General features: G+C 39.0%; 1 long non-coding RNA gene across 1 annotated transcript in view; it reads left to right on the forward strand.

Moving 5' to 3' along the window:
• Window positions 1–19,838, forward strand: part of LOC141502927 (uncharacterized) — a 59,851-nt gene that overhangs the window by 1,902 nt on the left and 38,111 nt on the right. Inside the window, exon 2 of the long non-coding RNA XR_012472720.1 lies at window positions 3,062–3,111. This is a non-coding gene — a long non-coding RNA (uncharacterized LOC141502927). The remainder of the gene's footprint in view (window positions 1–3,061; window positions 3,112–19,838) is intronic.

Genomic DNA, 19,838 nt, shown 5'->3' on the forward strand with positions numbered 1-19,838 from the left:
ATTAGCAAGCTAAGTCATTATGTCTAAATTGATTTCTCTCTCTTCCTTTTTCCTTCCCCGTCAATCATCAACAAGCAGATTCTCTGTGATTATACATCACTTACAGACTGACAATCATGAGCTACCAAAATAATTTAGCGACCAAATCCATCACTGGGCTCATTACAGTATGTCCAGCCACCACATACTTCACTTAAGGGAAAAAAAAAGATACAGCAGAACAAAATAAATGCTTGTTCCTAAGAGAGACCAGCTCTGAATTTGTTTTGTTTTCAAAAAAAAAAAAAAAAAAGGAAAAAAGAACACAAGCTTCATGCTTTTTTTTTTTACTTCTTAAACACATTTAGGGGACACCTCCCCTCAACTTTGTCCTCATTTACCATGGAATGAAAAACAAGAACTCTGAAAGACAGTTACAGGGAGTATCCATCCTCCCCAGTACACTGAGAGCCAACAGCTCTTAGAAGGGGTTCTCAGCAGTGCTTTCTCCTTGACAGCTTTTGGATTGTGCTTTCCTATTTCATTATCCTTCTGGGGAGCCAGATTGAGTTCTCAAGAGGGCCACAGCTTTTCCAAATTGTTTGTGTGGTTAACATTCTAACCCTTCTCTCCTTTTTACCCTGTAGACTTAAATTACTGGGTTTTTTCCCCAACTAGAATAGTTTCTCCATTTTGTCCTTTCTTAGTTTTGGTAGAAATTGAGGCTGTATTTTCTTTCAGAATCAAGAAGCATCCTCATGATGAAATATTTATTAAGTTGTGAGGCAGAGGGTACTGGGCTAGATACTCTACAGAATTAACTACTTGAAATCAAAGAAATGGCAATAGATAGATGAACGCAAGTATTTATTTACAAATTAGAGAAAATAAGAAGGATAAATACAAGAGATTTATTTTGCTTTGTTTTATTGATGATTTTACTTTGCTTTTGTAATCCAAAATCGCATCACTATCCTGTCTTCCTGCAAACCTTCTATTATAATAAAAACTACAATACTTGGGCAAGACCACCGGCTGTGCCTCTAACTGAGTATATACAGCATACTGTCTACCAATCATATGGGACTAATATTGTAAGTGCATTTAATCTCAGTCCTATAGCCTTGATTTTGATTATAATTCACATTCTTGTAGGCACTGTGTATTGTCTTGCTAACTCCTTCAGCTTCTTTTGTTCTTTATCAGCCCTCACAAGTTTATCTTAATTCCTAAGATGTATCATTCCACAAAGCATAGTAACATTCCATTTTATTCTTCTAACCACAATTTGTCCAATCATTACTCAATGGGTGAGAAACTTTTAAAATTTATTTTCTACTACCAAGGGTGGTGATGTATAGTGTGACATATATATGGGACATAATGGCTGTCCAGTAAACAGTATTACAGTACCAGTATCAGTTAGGAACAAACCAAATCATTTTCCAGAATTCTTAGACTAATTCACAGTTCTGCTCTCTGTGTATAGCCTGCCTTTCTATAGTCTCTCCAGATGGACTATATATATTTATTTTTTATCATTTTTACCAATTTGATAAACAAAACATGATACCTCAGAGTTGTTTCATCTGTATTTCTCTAATTTTTGATTATTTGAAGTATTTGGATGCGGTTCTTTAGATTGGTATCTTCTGGGTACATAAGTATTGGAGAATGTACTTGGTTTTATAAATTGATGTCAATTTACTATGTTCAAAGAATGTTTTCACAGAAATATAAAACTTTGTCATTAGCTTCTAGTCTGATTGTAGCTGCATTGACTTTGTTCCTGTCATCTAATTTTATATAAATGAAATTGAATATTTTGTGTTTTCTAATCAACTCTGTCCTTTGTTGGGTTATGAATTCTCTCTGTGATCATGGTTCCAAAAGGCACTTCTTTCGGTTTGCCTCTTATTTATTTGTAATGTGACCTTTAATCTGAAAATGTATGACACTGAATTCTTCACCCACAGTTTTCAAGTTGCATCAAGATTTTGATTTTGATTTGTGGATCTGGCTGCTGTTCTCCCCTGATGTTTATTAAACACAGGGCAGGTTTTATTTTTATTTTGCTCTTTTACTGTTTCTGAATACTATCTGTTCCACTTATCTATTTCTCTGTTGGTTGTTGTTCAGTTGTTTTGGTCACCTATGACTCTTCATAAATCCATTTGGGATTTTCTTGACAAAGATACTGGAGTGGTTTGTCATTTCTTTCTCCAGCTCATTTTACAGTTGAGGAAACTGAGGCGAACTGAATTAAGTGACTTGTCCAGGAATATACAGTTAATAAGTGTCTAAGGCCAGATTTAAACTCAAGGTGATGAGTCTTTCTGAGTCTAGACATGGCACTCTTATCCACTGTGCCACCTAGCTTACCCAGTGATGGAGACAACACATAGATAAGCAGGTAATTACAAGTTATATTAAGAGCAAGTTAAGGTGAAGAAAGGGAGAATCCCAGCTCCTTATAGGAGAACCATTAATTCTAGAAAGCAGAAAATGCAATAAAGTTCCCTCTCTCCTTTTGCTAAAGAGACAGTAGACAAGAGAGATAGGATGTTGCATTTGGGATTAGATGTAGTCACTGTATGTTTGCTTTTTAACTGTCTTCTTTTGATACAAAGAGGGTTTAATTTCTTGGGAGAGAGGAGGTAAAATCTATCCAGAAAATAGTGTAATGAATAAACTAAAGACATCATTATAATTTCTTTTAAATAAATACATGAAATCTTGATTTTGCTTGCAAATAATTATGTATAATAGTTTTTGATAATGTATTCCTTCTCTATTTGCTGTGAATCTACTTTATTCTTTTTATATTTTAGAAAATTGATTTTCCTCATTCTTTGGGGAGGAAATTAGTTAATGGTTCAATCAATTATAAAAAAAAAAACTTTGTTTTCTTCATTAGTTTGAGTCTTTCCCCCCTCCCCCCCCATACTAGTTTTATCAAATTCTCCTCTGATTTTCCATATTTCCTCATTTGTGCTTGTTATAGGGTTCTTAATTTTTTGGTTTTCCCTGGTATATTTTAATTATGTGATGATTAATTGATTTTTTCCTATGATGCTTTCAGGGGTAACATTTTCCTCTGAGGAATTCTTGAGCTACATTCTTTAAATTCTGGTAAGTTGTCATTTATATTTTTTCCCTTTAACTTAATTATTTATTATTCTCCTGGGTTATTTTTCTTTGACTCACTCATCTTTTTATGTTTTCCTTAGTTTCAGTTTGGGTTTGTATCTTTTGCTCACGTTTTTTTTTAACATATATTAAAAATTATTATGTTACTGTCTATTAAGTATGTGTTTAATATTGCTTCCTTTTTACATTTATTTGTGAATTCTTTATATGCAAGCATATGATTAGTTTTTATAACAGTACTGTGCAATGGCAAGATACACATATAGCCTTTAATATTTCAACTCATTAAACACTATAGCTTTCTAATATAATTTCCCCAATAATCTGTCCTGCCATTTTGTTCTTGTTCATCTGTTAGATTTATCTGACTCTGAAAAAGGAAGATTAAAGTTTCTTCAATTATTGTGTCTTTTTGAAATTCAGTTTACTTTTCTTAAAGAATGAAGATGCTATTCCATTTAGTTCATGAATGCTCAATAGTGACAATGTGATTTACCTAGGGTACCTTCTAATACAATTGTAACTACTGTTTCTGTTGTTGTCTTGAATAAATGCATGTTTGCACCATCCTGATTTTTGAAATTACCTGAAGTATAATACATCTAGTTCTTGTATAGCATACTCACCCTATATGAATCCTTGTTTTCATTTTTTTATATGCATCAAACAGTTGAGTTTTATTTATAATAATGAGTTTAGTCCTTTCCCATACTGGGTAATAATTGTGAAGTTTATACATTCTTCATCAAATTCTATAATTAAATGGAACTTTTTCTTGTCTTTTTTTCAAATCACCATTTAGTCCCCATGGTTTTTTTTTGGTTTATACAAATATTTTTCCTGTCTTCTACCATGGATTCTTTGATTTTCTTTTTAGAGTTAAAATAGAAAAGTGAAAAGGATAGGAGGCAGTTTCAGAGGAAACCAAGGAGATCTCTATGATCTGATCTAGAGTGAAGTGAACAGAATTAGAACAATTTACACAATGACAACATTTTAGAGAAAAAACAACTGTGAAAGACTTCCAAACACTGACTAATGCAATCATTCCATGAGTTGGGAGGCCTAAGATAAATCATGACACCTACACCTCCTGCCAAAAGGTGACAGATTTAAAATGTAAAATGAGATGCATATTTGGACATGACCGAGGAGGCAATTTGTTTTGCTAGACAGTGTATGTTTGCTGTGTGGAATCATTTAATTGTTCCTGTGGAGAGGAAAGGGGAGATACAATGCTTATAAGCCTATATTCCAATATTCCAGTGAACTCATGAGCCTTCACCTGGTCAAGGTGAAAGGATCTGGCTGAAACCTAGGCTGACAAGCCATCTCTTCCTTCACCATTTCAAAGTAATAAATTTCATGGCAATTTTTTTAAAAGAACTAAACTTTTACCTAAAAAGGGAATCTCTGTAGCTTTAAGATGAATGGAAATCAATCACCAAACATTTATCAAGGGCCTACTGTGTGCCAAGCACTATGTTAAATAAGTTAGAGGTACAAAAATCCCATCATTCAACAGAAACTGCTCTGGACAAAGTTATCAACAATCTCTTAATGGCCACATCTTATGACCTTTACTCAAAACTTCTCTGCACCCTTAAAAGACCATCAGTCACCCCTCTCCTCCTGCATACTTTCTCCTATCTATGTTTTTGTGATACTTTTCTCTCCTGGTTCTCTCTAAATTTTCATTCTCTTTTGCTGGTTCTCCCTCAAGGACATACCCATTAACCATAAGTAAATTCCAAGGCTCTGTCCTGGGCCCCTATTCTCTTTACCCTCTGTATTATCTTACTTGGTAGGCTCCAGGAGCTCAATTCTATGTATGCAATTATCAGCTCTAAAGGTATAGCCCCAAAGTCTTCAAAGCTCCAGTTCCAAGGCACCAACTATTTTGGAACATTCCATACTGTCTATTCTAGAGACAGCTCAAACTTGTACGTTCAAAATATAACTTACTATATTTTTCCTCAAACTTTCCTCATAGCATCCCCCTTATTAATGTGATGTCATCCTCCTCTCAGTTATTATTATTATTATATTTTATTTATAATTTATATATGTTATAAATATGATATATTGCAATGAGAATTGCAATCTTAGTATTATCCTCAACTCTTCAGTCCCTTTGACCATACATGTCCAATCTGTTGTCAAATCTTTATATTTCGACCTTGACAACCAGTTATAAAATGGCTCCATCTATCCCCAAATCTCTCTCTCCCATTGGCTTACATGATTCTACCTTACTCCCTCCCCCATCTCCATAAAGCCCAAAGAGCCCATTTTAGTTATATCTCATTCTTCCAGATTAGACAGAAAAGACAGGGGATTGTTTCTTGAAGGACACGCTTTTTGTCCTTATGCTGAAGGAGGATATCTAAACCTGTTCTCAATTTAATTGATACTACAGAAATTTAAGGGAGTTATGAGGGGATTGTGATGAGATAACTGACAGCACTTCCAAGTTGTAGGCTGTTCTTTATAAGTAGTTCTCTGTTTACTTCTATTTAGCGACTATGTTGCTAACTTCAAAATTATTTGATCTGAGAATTTGTGTTCAATCTTCATTGTTCAAACTGTCAAGTGCTGTTTGAAAATTGCTAACTGGTTTTGTGTTGGAGGTAAGTACATGGATTAGTAGCTGAACACAAATACTTAGGTGAAATAATTAGGAAGTTATCCATATACATTCTGAAGAGAAGTGGACAGAGAACTACTTATTAAGAACAGCCTACAACTTGAAATACTATTAGTTATGCTTTCTGTTACTTATTTTCTTTACAGGTCTATATTTCGTGGTTTTATTCACCTTATAAAAAGGTATTCTGTAATTTTGGTATGGTGCTACTGAATGGTGGTAGTGTTCGAAAGTTACATGATGAGGAAATAATATAAAGAACATGTCCAGAAATACTGCAAACAAAGGGTAAAGTGTGAACTGATGAAAGATACAAACCAAAAGAAGAAATCCTAAGTTTAAAACATTAAACAATGTATTGAACAAGTTCCATATTTTTAGTATAAAAAATATCATAAGCAGCCACAAGGAAGAAATTCACATATTAAAAAACACCAAATGTCATGCATAAGATAATCATGACCCCAAAAAATCAACAGAGGCTTAATAAGTCAAAGGAGATTGAACTTAACCTTAAAATTGCCTTCCCTGGAAAACTAAGCCTGATGAAGAAAGCTGACTTTCAGTGAGGTTGCAAAATCTCATTCTTTTCTATTCAGAAATCTAGTACTATACATTTTTTTGTTTATAAAAGAAAGATTTTGTTTATTTTGAATTTTAAAATTTTCCCCCTCATCTAGCTTCTCTTCCCCCACCCCCAACAGAAGGCAGTCTGTTAGTCTTTACAATGTTTCCATGGTATACAATGATCTAAGTTGAATGGGGTGAGAGAGAAATCATATCCTTAACGAAGAAAAATAAAGTATAAGAGATAGTAAAATTACTTAATACCTTTTTTTTAAAATTAAAGGTAATAGTTTTTGGTCTTTGTTTAAACTCCACAATTCTTTCTCTGGATACAGATGGTATTCTCCATCGCAGACAGTCCAAAATTGTCCGTGATTATTGCACTGAAGGAATGAGCGAGTCCATCAAGGTTGATCCTCACCCCCACGTTGTTATTAGGGTGTATAGTGTTTTGTCTGGTTCTGCTCAGTTCACTCAGCATCAGTTCATGCAAATCCTTCCAGGCTTCCCTGAATTCCCATCCCTCCTGGTTTCTAATAGAACAGTAGTGTTCCATGACATCCTTATGCCACAGTTTGCTAAGCCATTCCCCAACTGAAGGATACTGACTTGATTTCCAGTGCTTTGGCACCACAAACAGGGCAGCTAGGAATATTTTTAGTACTATACTTTCTATTCAGGAATCTAGTACTATACTTTTAAAAATCCTTTTATATCCAAGCAGCTGAAATGTAACAGGGTATCATATAAACACTTGAATTACAAGTAAAACCTAAAGCATGATTCAATGTTAATATGCTTTGAGGAGGTGAGGAGTCTTTTGCAGCTTTTTTCTCATATAATAAAGGTAGCACTAAAAACAATGGAGACTTAAAATACTAAAATAAGTCAAAATCATCAATGAAATTACAGAAATACAAAATAAAAGAACACATAAGTTATGATTCCAAACTCATCAAGTTGGTAACAGAAGCAAAAGATGGAAAAATTCAAAGAGTGAAGTGGCTAGGAAAATGGGCAAATTGATTCACTGCTGGTAGAGCTGTGAATTGGTCCAATCATTTTAGAAAACAATTTAGAGTTATGCAAGAAAAGTTATAAAACTGTCCATACATATGACCCAGTGATCCTGGTATTAGACTTATACCCCAAGGATATTTTTGACAATAAGAAACGATCCATCTGAAGGAAAAGACTCAGAGCAGCACTATTTGTAATCACCAAGAGTTGGAAACAAGTTGTGTGCTCAGTGATTATGGAGGAGCTGAACAGATTGTGGTATATGAATGCTACAGACTATTACTGGGCCTTAAGGAATGGCGAACATGAAGAATTCATAGAAATATGGGAAGGGCTGTATGAAGTGATGCTCAGTGAACCATACCAAAATGAAAGACCATTACACACAATGACTCCAGCTATGTCCATGAAGACAGATTTAAAGGGTTACAAAACCTGGACTAAGCACAATGAACAATGTTGGGAGTGCCTTATGAAGCATAAACCCTGCCTTTCAGAACTCTTCTAAAAGTACAAAAGGTCAAGTTCAAGCTGTTACTTATGAGCACACTGGTGTTTTGTATAATACATTGAAACAAAATTTATGAGAGAAAAAACATCACCCCTGTCCTGCCCACCTCCCGCACATGATAGGCCTAGGATACAAGCCCTGAGCAGCTGAACAGGGTACATTCCAGGAGGTTCCCTTTCACTGGACATGGAGAGACCACAGCATGATTATTGGGTCCACCAGTTATAGGCTTGTTATGTGCTCTTGTAATCGTGAGCCACACTAGCATAAATCTCAGGCTGCCTAATTTCTTGGCTTTGCTGAAGATCACAGACTGACCATGGTGGTTTCTTCCCCTAAGTCCACCCTAGCCCACCCCTCCCACTCAGTCTTTAGACCTGCATCCATGGTGAATGCTCTGCTGAGAAGTATATACCAAGTAATCAGAGTACAAAGAGGCAGTCTGATTTAGCGCTATCAGTCACAGCAAATCCCTTTGATATCTCTCCTGTACCTACAATTGTTTCCATCATTTCCTAGTGGAGTGAACACACAATGTTGATAAGCTTCTCCAGACAGTCAAGCCTGCCCAGGATTTTCCCACATCCCAGCTCACTTAACAGAATCAAATGGCTTGATTAGGCTCCTGAAAACAACCTCCATATCAAAATTCTGTTCTCACTGCCTCTGATATAGCTGCTGAAGGGAGAATAGCTGTTTGCTGTTCTTTTAAGTTGTACAAAAATGTCAGAGATTTGGGGGGAGGAGGCCTAGAACACCACACCTCCTGTCTACCTGGCCTCTTGGGCCTCAAATTGCTTCCCTCTGAGCCTCTGGGAATCTCTACTTTCTCTCAATGCTAAATGTTAGGCTCTCCTCCCCATTAGCTTGTACTTAATTTGCACACATTTACTCTTTGGTTTTTCTGGCAGAAATAGAAGCTCCTCGAGGACAGGGATGGCTTTATTTTTATCTGTGTATCTTTGTATCCTAGAGTGGATGGTACATATTGCCCCCTTAAGTGTTTGGTGATTGACTCATGGACATGCTGGCAATCTGCTAAGATGGAGAAATCTGTTTACCTTTCCTGAGAGCACTATGATGGGGTCCATTCTTGAGCCTCTCCCTTGAGACTTTCTATATAGATGAAGGCTACTACTTTGGTCACATCAAGGGGGTATTCAGCTCTGTCAGTAACCACTTTACCCACTTCCCCCCAATGCCCAGAAGGAGGGAAGGGAAGGGGGAAGAGGCACAGTATCAAGTTTGGAGTAGTTTGTCAAAATACAACATTTCAGCCAGTAGGCCCTCCACTTAGTCATTGTACTAAAGAGATGATTTGGAAATCTCAGTGGTCCTGAGCAAATACATTCTGGAAATGAGATATGAAGACAAACTGGACCTTGATCCAGGACATCCTGTATTCTACCACTCTACTCCTCACCAAGACTGGCTGAAATGAGTGGCACATTAAGTTTCCTTGACCTCCATCATTCTACAGCACTTAGGCCTAATTACAACCTCACTCCATTGGAGACAATTTGAAAACACTTTTAAAACCCCAGATCCAAGTTAGGCCTCTATAGTGTGACACCAGAGCACATTTCCAGCTTGTGCGCCTTCTCCTATTTCCTCCCCAAAGTCAAGAGGCAGACACAAACTGGCCAAGTCAGCCTGAGTGACTTGGAGGCCCAAAGGCTTTGCCATTTTCCTCCAGAGGACTCGGTAGATGAATGGGTCCACATGGAGAGGAGCTATGAGCAGCTTCTGCCAACTCTTCTCTGGATTCCAAGCACTCTGCCTACTTCCACTTTGACCTCTGATCATTCTCTTGTGGCAGATGACTGTGCCTGCTCTTTGACAAAGTGATATACAGCCTGTGCATCCATTGGGCCCATTCAGGAAACACATATATTAACAAACACAGCTCCATTTTATATCAGAATTTCTTCCATGGGAATGAGTAGAGACTTAGGGGCTAAAGGGGTAGAAACTCACTCAAAATCCAATTTTCTGAAGCATTCAAGCTGGTGAAACAAACACCACTTGTGATGAGTGATCATTAAGTCACAAAACATCAGTTACTATCTCTTGCCTTGGTTGCCATATCTTCTCACTTAGCTGAAAACTACAGTGCTGCTTAGTGAGACCCAAGTAGATTGGTAAAAATTGCCCATTGTCATGGATCAAGAAAAGCAGCCGACAACACTAAGAATCTCTACTCCAATGAGAAATAAGGTTGGATTTGTGAGGCTTCTGGTCAGCTCAAGCATGGATACTGCAGTAATTAGAAATGATTTTTTGGAGGGTTTTTTTTTCCTGCAGTCTTACCAGTCAGTGCTAAGTCCCTCAAGAAGGAGGTGACAGGCTGCAGTCTGGTCAGCAGGCACTACTGTGCCTCCAGATTAGCAAGGACCAATGTGGAAAGGGCCTGGAAAAATATATTGGAGAAACCGGAAGGAGACGTTCTTCCCAAAGGCCATCTTAACCATTTCCAGAAAGACTGAGAAATGAAATCAAATTGTTACAAGGCCATTGTCACCTACATTTTGCCATAGTTGTTTTTCATTTTTGGCCTCTGCATTTCTAAAGCAGAAGTGGATCTTAAAAGGGACAGAAAGGAGAACGTCTGGACCTCAGAAATGAGCTTTGAGCCAGATGGAATTCAAAGGTCAGGTCCCTGAGGATTTCCAAGACAGAGAAAAGGAAAGAAAGGAGAAGTGTAACAATGGCCTTCAAAGCTTGCGTCACAAGGTTAGGGGTTTGAAGGTCAAGGCAACTCTTGAAAACCATCCACAAAATTACAGAAAGCTTTTCATCCAAGTTCACACGCTCTTCCTAACTTGTCTCTGGGTGACCCCTCTCTACACTTCCTGTAGGTACTCCTGAGTTTAGTGATCATTTCAATGGACAGAGTAGCCAGCACCAGTCACTCTGCTGTATTTCATTCCCAGTGGCACGTCACATTCATACAACTCATTTTTTTTTCCCTTCCTTCCCTCCCTCCTTCCTTCTTTACATTCCTCTCCATTTCTTTGTTTTTCCTCCCTTCCTTTTTCCTTTTTTCTTCATTTCTTTCTATTGCCTTCCTTCTATTCTTTTCTCTCCATTTGTTTTTCTCTCCCTTCTTTCTTCCTTCCTTTCTTTTCTCTCCCTTTCTGTCCTTCCTTCCTCTGTCTCTCCCTTCTTTCAATGAGATTCAGTTTCTTTTTTTCATTCTCTGAAGTGCACACTCAATTAAAATAATTTCCCCATGGAACCAAATGACTTCCTTAAAATTTCAAGGTTTGTGAGCTTGTAAGTGGAGATATTCCCTCTGCTGATCAAACAGACATTTATGAGATCCCTACTGTGTGTCGGGCTCTGCGCTATATGAGATCTCTAATGCATCTCAGGTACTGAGCTTTATGAGACTCCTATTGCATGTCGGGGGCTGCATTTTATGAGATCCCTGCTGCCTGTCAGGCACTATGCTTGGCCCAGGAGACAAAGAAACAAAACGTTTTTTAAGGGGAGACAACAGGGATAGATCTGAGTATTCACAATCAAATACAAGATTTCAGTGGGAGAGAATATTCATGACAGGTAGGGAGTGGGGATGACAGTGTTGGAGGTGCTGCAGGTCCCTACTGCTCTGTAGCACAGCAGGTGGTTTTCCCAAGGCATTGTGGCCCAAACATTTCTCACCAAGTGACCCAATGGCAAGTAGCTCTGAACATTGGCCAATGACAAGCATCACTGGGCTTGAATGTGCAGACTTTGTGGCTTGGTCAATGCTGCTAGACCTTGTTCTCTGTTGACATAGCCTATGAGAAGCCAGGGGCACACAGACTCTACAATGACACATCAGAGCAGGACACTGACACATCACATAGTTGTTATTTTGTTTTTGTCTGAACCTGTGACTTCTTCAGTATGGGGAACTCCCCATATATAAACTCCCTTCACCAAGGCATATAGACATCTCATCTATAAGGCAATGACTGAGTTTTGGGGTGGGGGCAGTGAGTCATCCACAGTCATGCAGAAGACACTGACATATAAGAAAAACAGAGTAAGATATTATGTGGCAACTGCTGAAGGGAGTAAAATGGTTATATTAAGAGGCACAATGTAGGACGACCTGTCTTCTTAAGGCTTAGGTACTGGCAGCCAGGAGATAGAACAACTCACCTTTTTTAACTAGAGCAATGAGGAAGGATTGTCTCTGCTATGCACAGGTTATGTCTTTGTTTGTCTCTCGTGTCCTTTAGGGACTTGTCCCTGGCATGGAGGTAGGGACAAAGTCTAGAGCCTCAGATTTTGGTAGAACAAGAGCCCAGGCTGGAGACTTTGGGTGTGGTGGCAACTGATACTTTTGGTAGGCCTTTCCAAAAAGTTTCCTCAGCCCAGCAATTCAAATTGGTTCCTGTGAACTTGGGTTTGGTGTAATATGCCAGCCTCATAGATTCCATATATGATTCAATGCTTAATAAAAAATATAATGATTTATCATATTCACAAATAATTTTTACCAAACTCAATTGGATTAAAGATGCACTCGATCAAGCAAAAAAAAAAAACCCAAACCAAAAAAACAGCTTAGTGAATTATGGGAGAGTATTCACATTAATGAATGAATGTTCATTAGTATTTTGGAGCAAGTGAATGGTGCAATCTAACGAATTTGCTTTAGACTTGTCACATTTGGACTTATCCAGCCCGCCAAGGTGATGATGTGGTTTTTTTCCCCTAGAGACAATTTAAATGTCTTAGTTCATGTGTACTCCAGAATCCTTACATTAGGCCAACTCTACTGCCAAATAAAACATGCACCACTTCCTAGTAAGACTTAGCAGAAATGGTTATTGGATCCCAGATAGCTTCCCAACAGAATTCTTGTCACAGCTTGGATTCCTCCAATTCTCCAAGGTTCAGAAGATGCCCAGGTGATGCTGTGTCATGGTGGGAGGGTTATTTTCAGTTGTCAATAAACACTGAGCAGTTCCTGTGCAGACACTTGTGTTAAGTGCTGGGGCTGCAAAAAGAAAGGAGCTTATGTAATGGCAATCTGATATTCTAATCATCATGTGTATGAGTTACAGTTTTTGATTCTTAGTACAACTCTATAATTATGGGGTACTCTACTGGGAGGAGGTAGGTCCTTGAGAATGTGGAAGGGAAGTAGATATAGTTACCTGGGACATGCTCATTCATCAAGCCCAGGACCCACATGTCTATTAACTTGACCAAAGACCCAAGTTTGGGTTTTAAGGGTGACACTTTGCAGTCATCTTAGACCAGTCATATGACTTCACTGATCATGAGTCTTTTCATCCATCCAACAGAGATACTTCCGAGTGGTGTTGTAGGGAGGTCACTTGGGATATTAGAAAGCAATATATAAATGGCAGGCAGTGTCCATTTCCAATTTTGCCCAAGTTCAACCCTGTTCAACAACTGCCCCAGCTAAGACAATAGTTGAGAATCCTCAGTGGGATCTGTGACTCATTCACAGGTTCTTCCGAATGAACATTTTATCATGGGACATGGAAATAAGGACCTTGAGCAAGTTAAGGAATGTCTCTTTTCCTCTCAATGTTTGGCAAGTAGAAATAGACTCCCATCCTACCAACCTCACATGATTATGAAGAGAAACGAGTGTGCTAACATAGGAGAAAACTTGAACAGAGAAGAAATTGCCATAGAAGACTATGTAATACAATCATCTGACTCAGTTCCCCTAATGTCATGGTCTTCTTCAAGAACAAAGGAGAAACATCATCAATTCAGTAAGAATTGTCTCCTTGATTATGGCTTTTCTTGTCTCCCCTGATAGAATGTCCTTCAAATTCACCTTGAATCTAACTTCCTTCATTGATCTAGGGTATGTATGTTATCTGCACATTCATGGAACTTCCTAGAATTCTGTTCATCATCCAGAATCAGACTGCTTATTGCAGTGAATCTGCTATAATGACCTCAATGACAGAACTCTCTTAATCAGTACAGACTGAAACCCATCCATACTTTCTTTCCCCATGTAATACTTGTTTATGTGTTCTCACAGAGGTTCTACATGAAGCGAAAAGGGCCTCCTCTTGGTTTTTTATCATTTGCCAGACCATAGGACCATAGATTAAGAGCTGATAGAGACTTTGGAAGTCACTGAGTCTAAACGCCTGACTTTTACACACAACAGAACTGAGGCAAAGAGATTTTTCCAAGTTCACACAGCAAGCATTACTCATATACTGATAGATTAAGCTGTCTTTTCAGGCTCACACAGCTAATACTGCGAGGGATTTAAGATCAGGTCTTCTTGACTCCTAGGGCATCCTCCGATCCTCCCCATTACATGAGTATAGCACACCTCTGTTAGCCATGGCTCTCATTCCATTGCCAGCCTGTTCCTATTCAACCATATACTCCTTAAAAGATAGCCCTTAAAAGCAGACAGGAAATTGCCCAAAGGACAACCAAGTTTCATACAGTGGCATCTAAATATAAGTCCACTCATCTGGTGGAGTTAATCAGAAATATGATGTATAGGGTTTGCTTTGGCAGGGGGAGGGGAGGGGCAAATGGTAGCACCACTACTACCCCAGGGTGGCATGGGGACTCATGTTCCCAGAATAAAAGGAATCACCAAAGTCTACCCTTCTCTGTGCCCCCCCCCCCAATTATTTCTTTGCTACCCTTGGATTCCCACTTACTATAAATGGATTTCATCCCCCTAAAATGTACTGGCTTTGCTCTGTTTTGGGATAAGAAGATTATAGATTATGTCAAGGCAGAAAGATTAGATGAACAAATGATGAAAAGAACCGAATCCCTTGGGACTATGATTCCCTTTTTCTTCCAGGGATCTCTAAGCTATCTTTACCATTCTCTGCATGTCCTAGTACTGAATGAACATAGGTCCAGGATATAGGGGATATTTCAGGGCCCTAAATAGTCCCAAGGCACCATCTGTAGAAGAAACTTCTTTCAAAGTTTCGTTCTGATTTTTAAGAAAGAAAACAAAAACTTCCATGCTGTGACTCCATCTCTGTATACTGAATAGAGAATAAGAACACTTAAGAACAAATGGCTGGCCGTGTACCATTGAGAATGAGGAACCTCCATGTTCCTTTTAGAACTTTTTCCCCTCTTTTGAAGTAATTTGATTTTACTTGACTTCAGCAAAGAAGAGGGAGAATAGGATATAAAATGAATTGTAAATTGAGTATTTACTTTCAGTTTTAGGAAAATGAACAATTAGCTGCAATTTCTCTCCCTTTCTCAGATTTGTCTATCCCTAATTTATTTCAGTTATTATAACATCGCAGTTCATTCATTAGCCATCATTCAGCATGATGCAAGGGCAAGTCTAATGAGCAAGCATCATTACTGCCAATCACAAGCTTGCCCTTTCCATCTCTCTCAAAATAACTAGGGCACTGACTCATCTCCCCAAGCTTTCAGCCTTCTCCTTACTGGGCAATCTACCAATTCAGCTGCTCCCTAACTTCTTGTCCACTCTTAGGCTTGAGCTGTTTTTCTCTTGCAATTTGGAGCTGACATCATGTTTTTTTTTTCTAAAAGCTGCTCAGTCTTATAATAGTAGGTGCTTAATAGATGCTTATGATTGATTGCTATACTAGGCCTTGCAGTCAGTGTTCATTACACACTTGGTTTGTTCAAGTTCGGGGCTCATCTTAAAAAGCAAACACCAAAACACTGGATTTACATATAATTGACTTCCTTTGTCATCTCATTCTATGCATTTAAAACATCATTCTAAGAAGGGGTTTGTAGGTTTTGCCAGACTGACAAAGGGGTCTATGCCGGGATATTTAACAACTGGCTCTCAAAAAATAAATGTACATACAACAGAGTCTTAAGTCAAATCTTCATTATTAGCATTTTCTCCATTACTTTCTTAAATCTGGACAATCAAAAGCAATGAATCAAGCCCTGATTCTCATAGCATTTGCCAATTTTCAAGGTGTAAGTACACTCACTGAGAATTTTACAATCGACTCTTGTGAACAGTACAACTGGACCCAGTAAAACATAGGGTCCAGGACACACAGAAAGTTAATAATTCTTGCTTTGAAACAATTAGATCTTTTAATGCTGCTTAAACTCTCTGCAGAGCTCGGGAACTAACTCCATTTCCAACCAAAAATACAATTCTCCAAAGTCATAATCACTGTAATTTGGGGGAGAATATGGGATCTTGCTAAACCTGATCTTAGCTACCAATTGCTTTCTTTTAAACTTGGAGCTAGTGTATATGTCCTGAAAAATGGAAACCTGCACTGGTTTTCTCATAGTAATTTTCTGTAAATTTAGTATTTCTCAAAAGATTGTTAGGAGGTACCACATGACTAGAGTGCTAGACTTGAAGTCAAGGAAGACCAGGTTCAAAGGTGGCTTCAGATACCTACTAGCTGTGTGACTACTGTTTGTGGCAATTTCCTCATCTGTAAAGTGGGTAGAATAACAGCACCTACCTTGTAGGGTTGTGATGAAGATCATATGAGATAATATTTGTAAAAAAAAGAAAAGACAATCTGGTATACAGCAGTTTATGAATGCTTATTTCTTTCCTTTCCCTGGTACTAAACTGCTCTATGTGGGACGTTTACAAATCCATGATAAGCCCCTCCATGCAGACAATCAGTATTTATTTATCATTCATATCTTGCAAAGAATATTAATATTTTCCACAGCACATAAATGGTCTCAATGTATATCAATAGAAAATAGTCATTAGATTCTCAAACTCATTTTGATTCACCAAATATTTAATAAATCACTACTGCGTCCTTAGTCTTACTATATGCTAGACACTGTGGTAGGGGTGAAAATACAAACCCAAACCCCAAAAGAATAGTCCCTAAACTCCAGGAGTTTCATTCTATCCATGGATTTTTTTGGTTTGTTTTGTAAGGCAATGGGGTTAAGTGACCTGCCCAAGGTCACACAGCTAGTAACTGAGGGCAAATTTGAACTCAGGCCCTCTTCTCAAGGACCACCAAAGGATTTCTGAGGAAGGGAAATGGTTTGCTTTTCCTAAACATCACCAAACTGAAGCCAGGTCTCATAGTCACTGGGGATATTAGGGGAAAAAAATGAATCAATCTCAACTTCCAAGGAGTATGTGTTCTAAGGGGGAGGCAAGTACATTTAAAAATTATTCAACAGGAGTGGATAGTGAAGACAGACAAATATACAACAAGTAGTTAGGGAGGGAATGAAGGCATCTGCCTTAAGAGGGATCTGTGCAGAACATGGAGTCTCAGTCTTTTTTCCTCCAGTTGGAGCTAAGCAGGGAAGGGGGAGCTTTGAATCTGTTCCTTCCTGCCCTTGCTCCACCATAACCTTTCCATTCCTGCCCCTTCTTCTCTCCTTCCTCAAGAATCCCTGAAAACCCCCAAACCAAATCTTGGTCCCTTTAGGTACTTACTAATAACTCTTCACCAGAGTATCTTGGTTTGGGGAGAACTGCATGTTGGGGGTCTAAAATGCACCCCCCCATGGCCCACAACTTCTGCTTTTAGGGAAACAAGAGAAAAAAACAGTTCCCTTTTCTTTGGGTTATTTATGTAGTAAACACACCTTTCCCACTTGAGGCACATTAGAGAATAATTAAACTCACCAGGTCATCTCTATTATAAAGCCACCTTGATTTAGCACAGCAAAGGGAAGTAATTAGCTGTATTAGAAACTGGAGCCTCAGACAAAAGGAGGCAGAATCTAGTCCAAGAAGGCCTTTTAAACAAATCTTAGCTCTCCTTCCTCTAACATCAAAGTGAGACTGACTCAAAAGGAAGGTGGGGATCTGGCCAGAGAGGGCTTTGCTTCTTATTGCCAGCTTCCATTTGGACATCAGAGCCCTCCCATCTCCCCTGCTGGCTCTAAGGGAGTGGGGATCATAGGCATACCAGTTCCAACTGGCACCCAAGAACTGATTGTTAAATTTTCAATGGGAGCATTTACACTGGAGAATTGGCAAAGGCTTACAAATCAGGGCTTGGTTTGTTTCGTTGCTTTACTGGAACTAAGAAACTGATGGAGAAAAGGCTAATAAATGAAGATTAAACTTGTGTATCATGTGTCCTTTTCTTTCCCTTGGAAAAGTGGTTGTTAAACATTTACCAGCCCAACAGTATGTGGACCCATGGAAAGGTCCTTGCAATAAGTGCCTCGATTTGAGCACCTCTGACAGCTCCAATGACATCTCAATCTATTGATTGACTATTATTCAAAGTAAGCATTTCCACTAGTATGAAGGAATAATATAGAAACAACCATGTGTTCCTAGCAAGCCAGTTACCAAATCCTATGGATTTCACCGTCACAATATATCTTCCGCAATCTCACTCCTTTTTATCACCACTCTCTAGGAGGATACTCACCTAAAAGATGTGCTTGGGCATTTCACTGCTTTTCTCTCCCTTTATAAGACAGCCAGTCCAGTCTTTATCACTCTAGCCTACCCCAACCAATCCATGTTTCACACTATTGCTGGACTTATTGACCCTGGAGATCAGTAGAAAGCTTGATTTTTGTACATTTATTTGTGTGTTGTTTCCCCCATTCAACTGTAAGCTCCATGAGGGTAGGGACTTTCTGGAGGAAAGCAAGGAGATAGGAGCAGAAGATAAGTTTGGCTACACCGAGACACAGAGTCAAGGGATGGAGAGTCTGATGTGCCCAGTGGCAAGGGGCCTAGAAGAGTGGGTGTGTAGAGGGGGATACTATATAAGAAGAATGGGAAGCTAACAAGGAATCAGGTTGGGAAGGGCTTTCAAATGCTCACCAAAGAGTACCTTCTATATAGGGGGTCCACTGTTGGTAGCGGGGTCAGACCATGAACTTTAGGAAGCTCCCTTGGGAAGAGGCCCCTCTGAGTGGAGGCTTGAATGAAGTGAGGAGAGATGGGAGGCAAAGAGATGAATCAGAAGAGTGCTGATGCACTAAGCTGGTGGCTCTGGGAAATACCAAGAAAGTAGAAATTCAAAGCTTTGACAACAGAATGGATCTGTCAAGTGAGTGGTAATGAAGGAATACTCTTCCTTGACAATCCTAAAGCACAGAGCTATACAGGTTGCTCCCCTGCTCAGGAAACCCTAGTGGTACGTTATGACTTAGGGCCCAATACAAGGTCTTCCAGGATTGAATACCCTTCAGAAGCTGGGTCTAATCTCCCCTTCTTCTTTTACTATATGGCATGTACTGCTCTTCTCTAACCAAAATGCTCTTCTTCCTCCTATGGCCCTGTTTCTGCACTTTGCTCAGGCTGGCCCCCTGTGCCCAGAATGCACCCCCTTCCTTATATCTACCATGTAGAATTCCTGATATTTCCCCTCAAATCTCCTTAATCTTGAGCTTTGACATGAGGCAGACTCTGCCTGCTACTAGTTTTTGCACATATATATTCTGGTGTCTGTACATCCATATCTCCATACATATGCACAGATTCATTCTTTGAGGGCAGAGAGAGTTTCTTGTTTGTCTTTGCCCAATGTGCCTGAACAACATAGGTGCCAGGGCTGGGGTAGCACATGATTTGCAGATGGACTGATGGTTTTGTTTGCCAGTTCCAGAAGCCAGGATGGACAGTGGTCTGTCCCTTCTTATTGCTCTGACAAAGAGAAAGGTGAAACTCTTCAGACCAAAGAACTTCAGCTGAAAGAATGGACAAATAGCAATGACCAAGAGTTAGAAGATGAGTTTGAAGATGGCAGTGAGGTAACTGGAGGTGAAGAGGTCACAAATGAATGATAACACACTCACACATTGGTGCTAGTGTGCCCAAATGGTACCGAAGGTACCATAATGGACAGAACCTGCAAAGACTTGGGAATGCTCCAATGCCCAGGTTGCCCAGGCCTTCTCGAGTCAACATACAATGCTAGCTTTCCCTACTCCTTTTCTTATCAAAGCGTTTTACTAAATCCTTCTGCTTGCCTGGCTTCTTTGGGCATAGGGAAAAGAGCTCGATGACCCCCT

This window comes from Macrotis lagotis, chromosome X (assembly GCF_037893015.1).
Source record: "Macrotis lagotis isolate mMagLag1 chromosome X, bilby.v1.9.chrom.fasta, whole genome shotgun sequence".
In the NCBI taxonomy this organism is placed as follows: domain Eukaryota; kingdom Metazoa; phylum Chordata; class Mammalia; order Peramelemorphia; family Peramelidae; genus Macrotis; species Macrotis lagotis.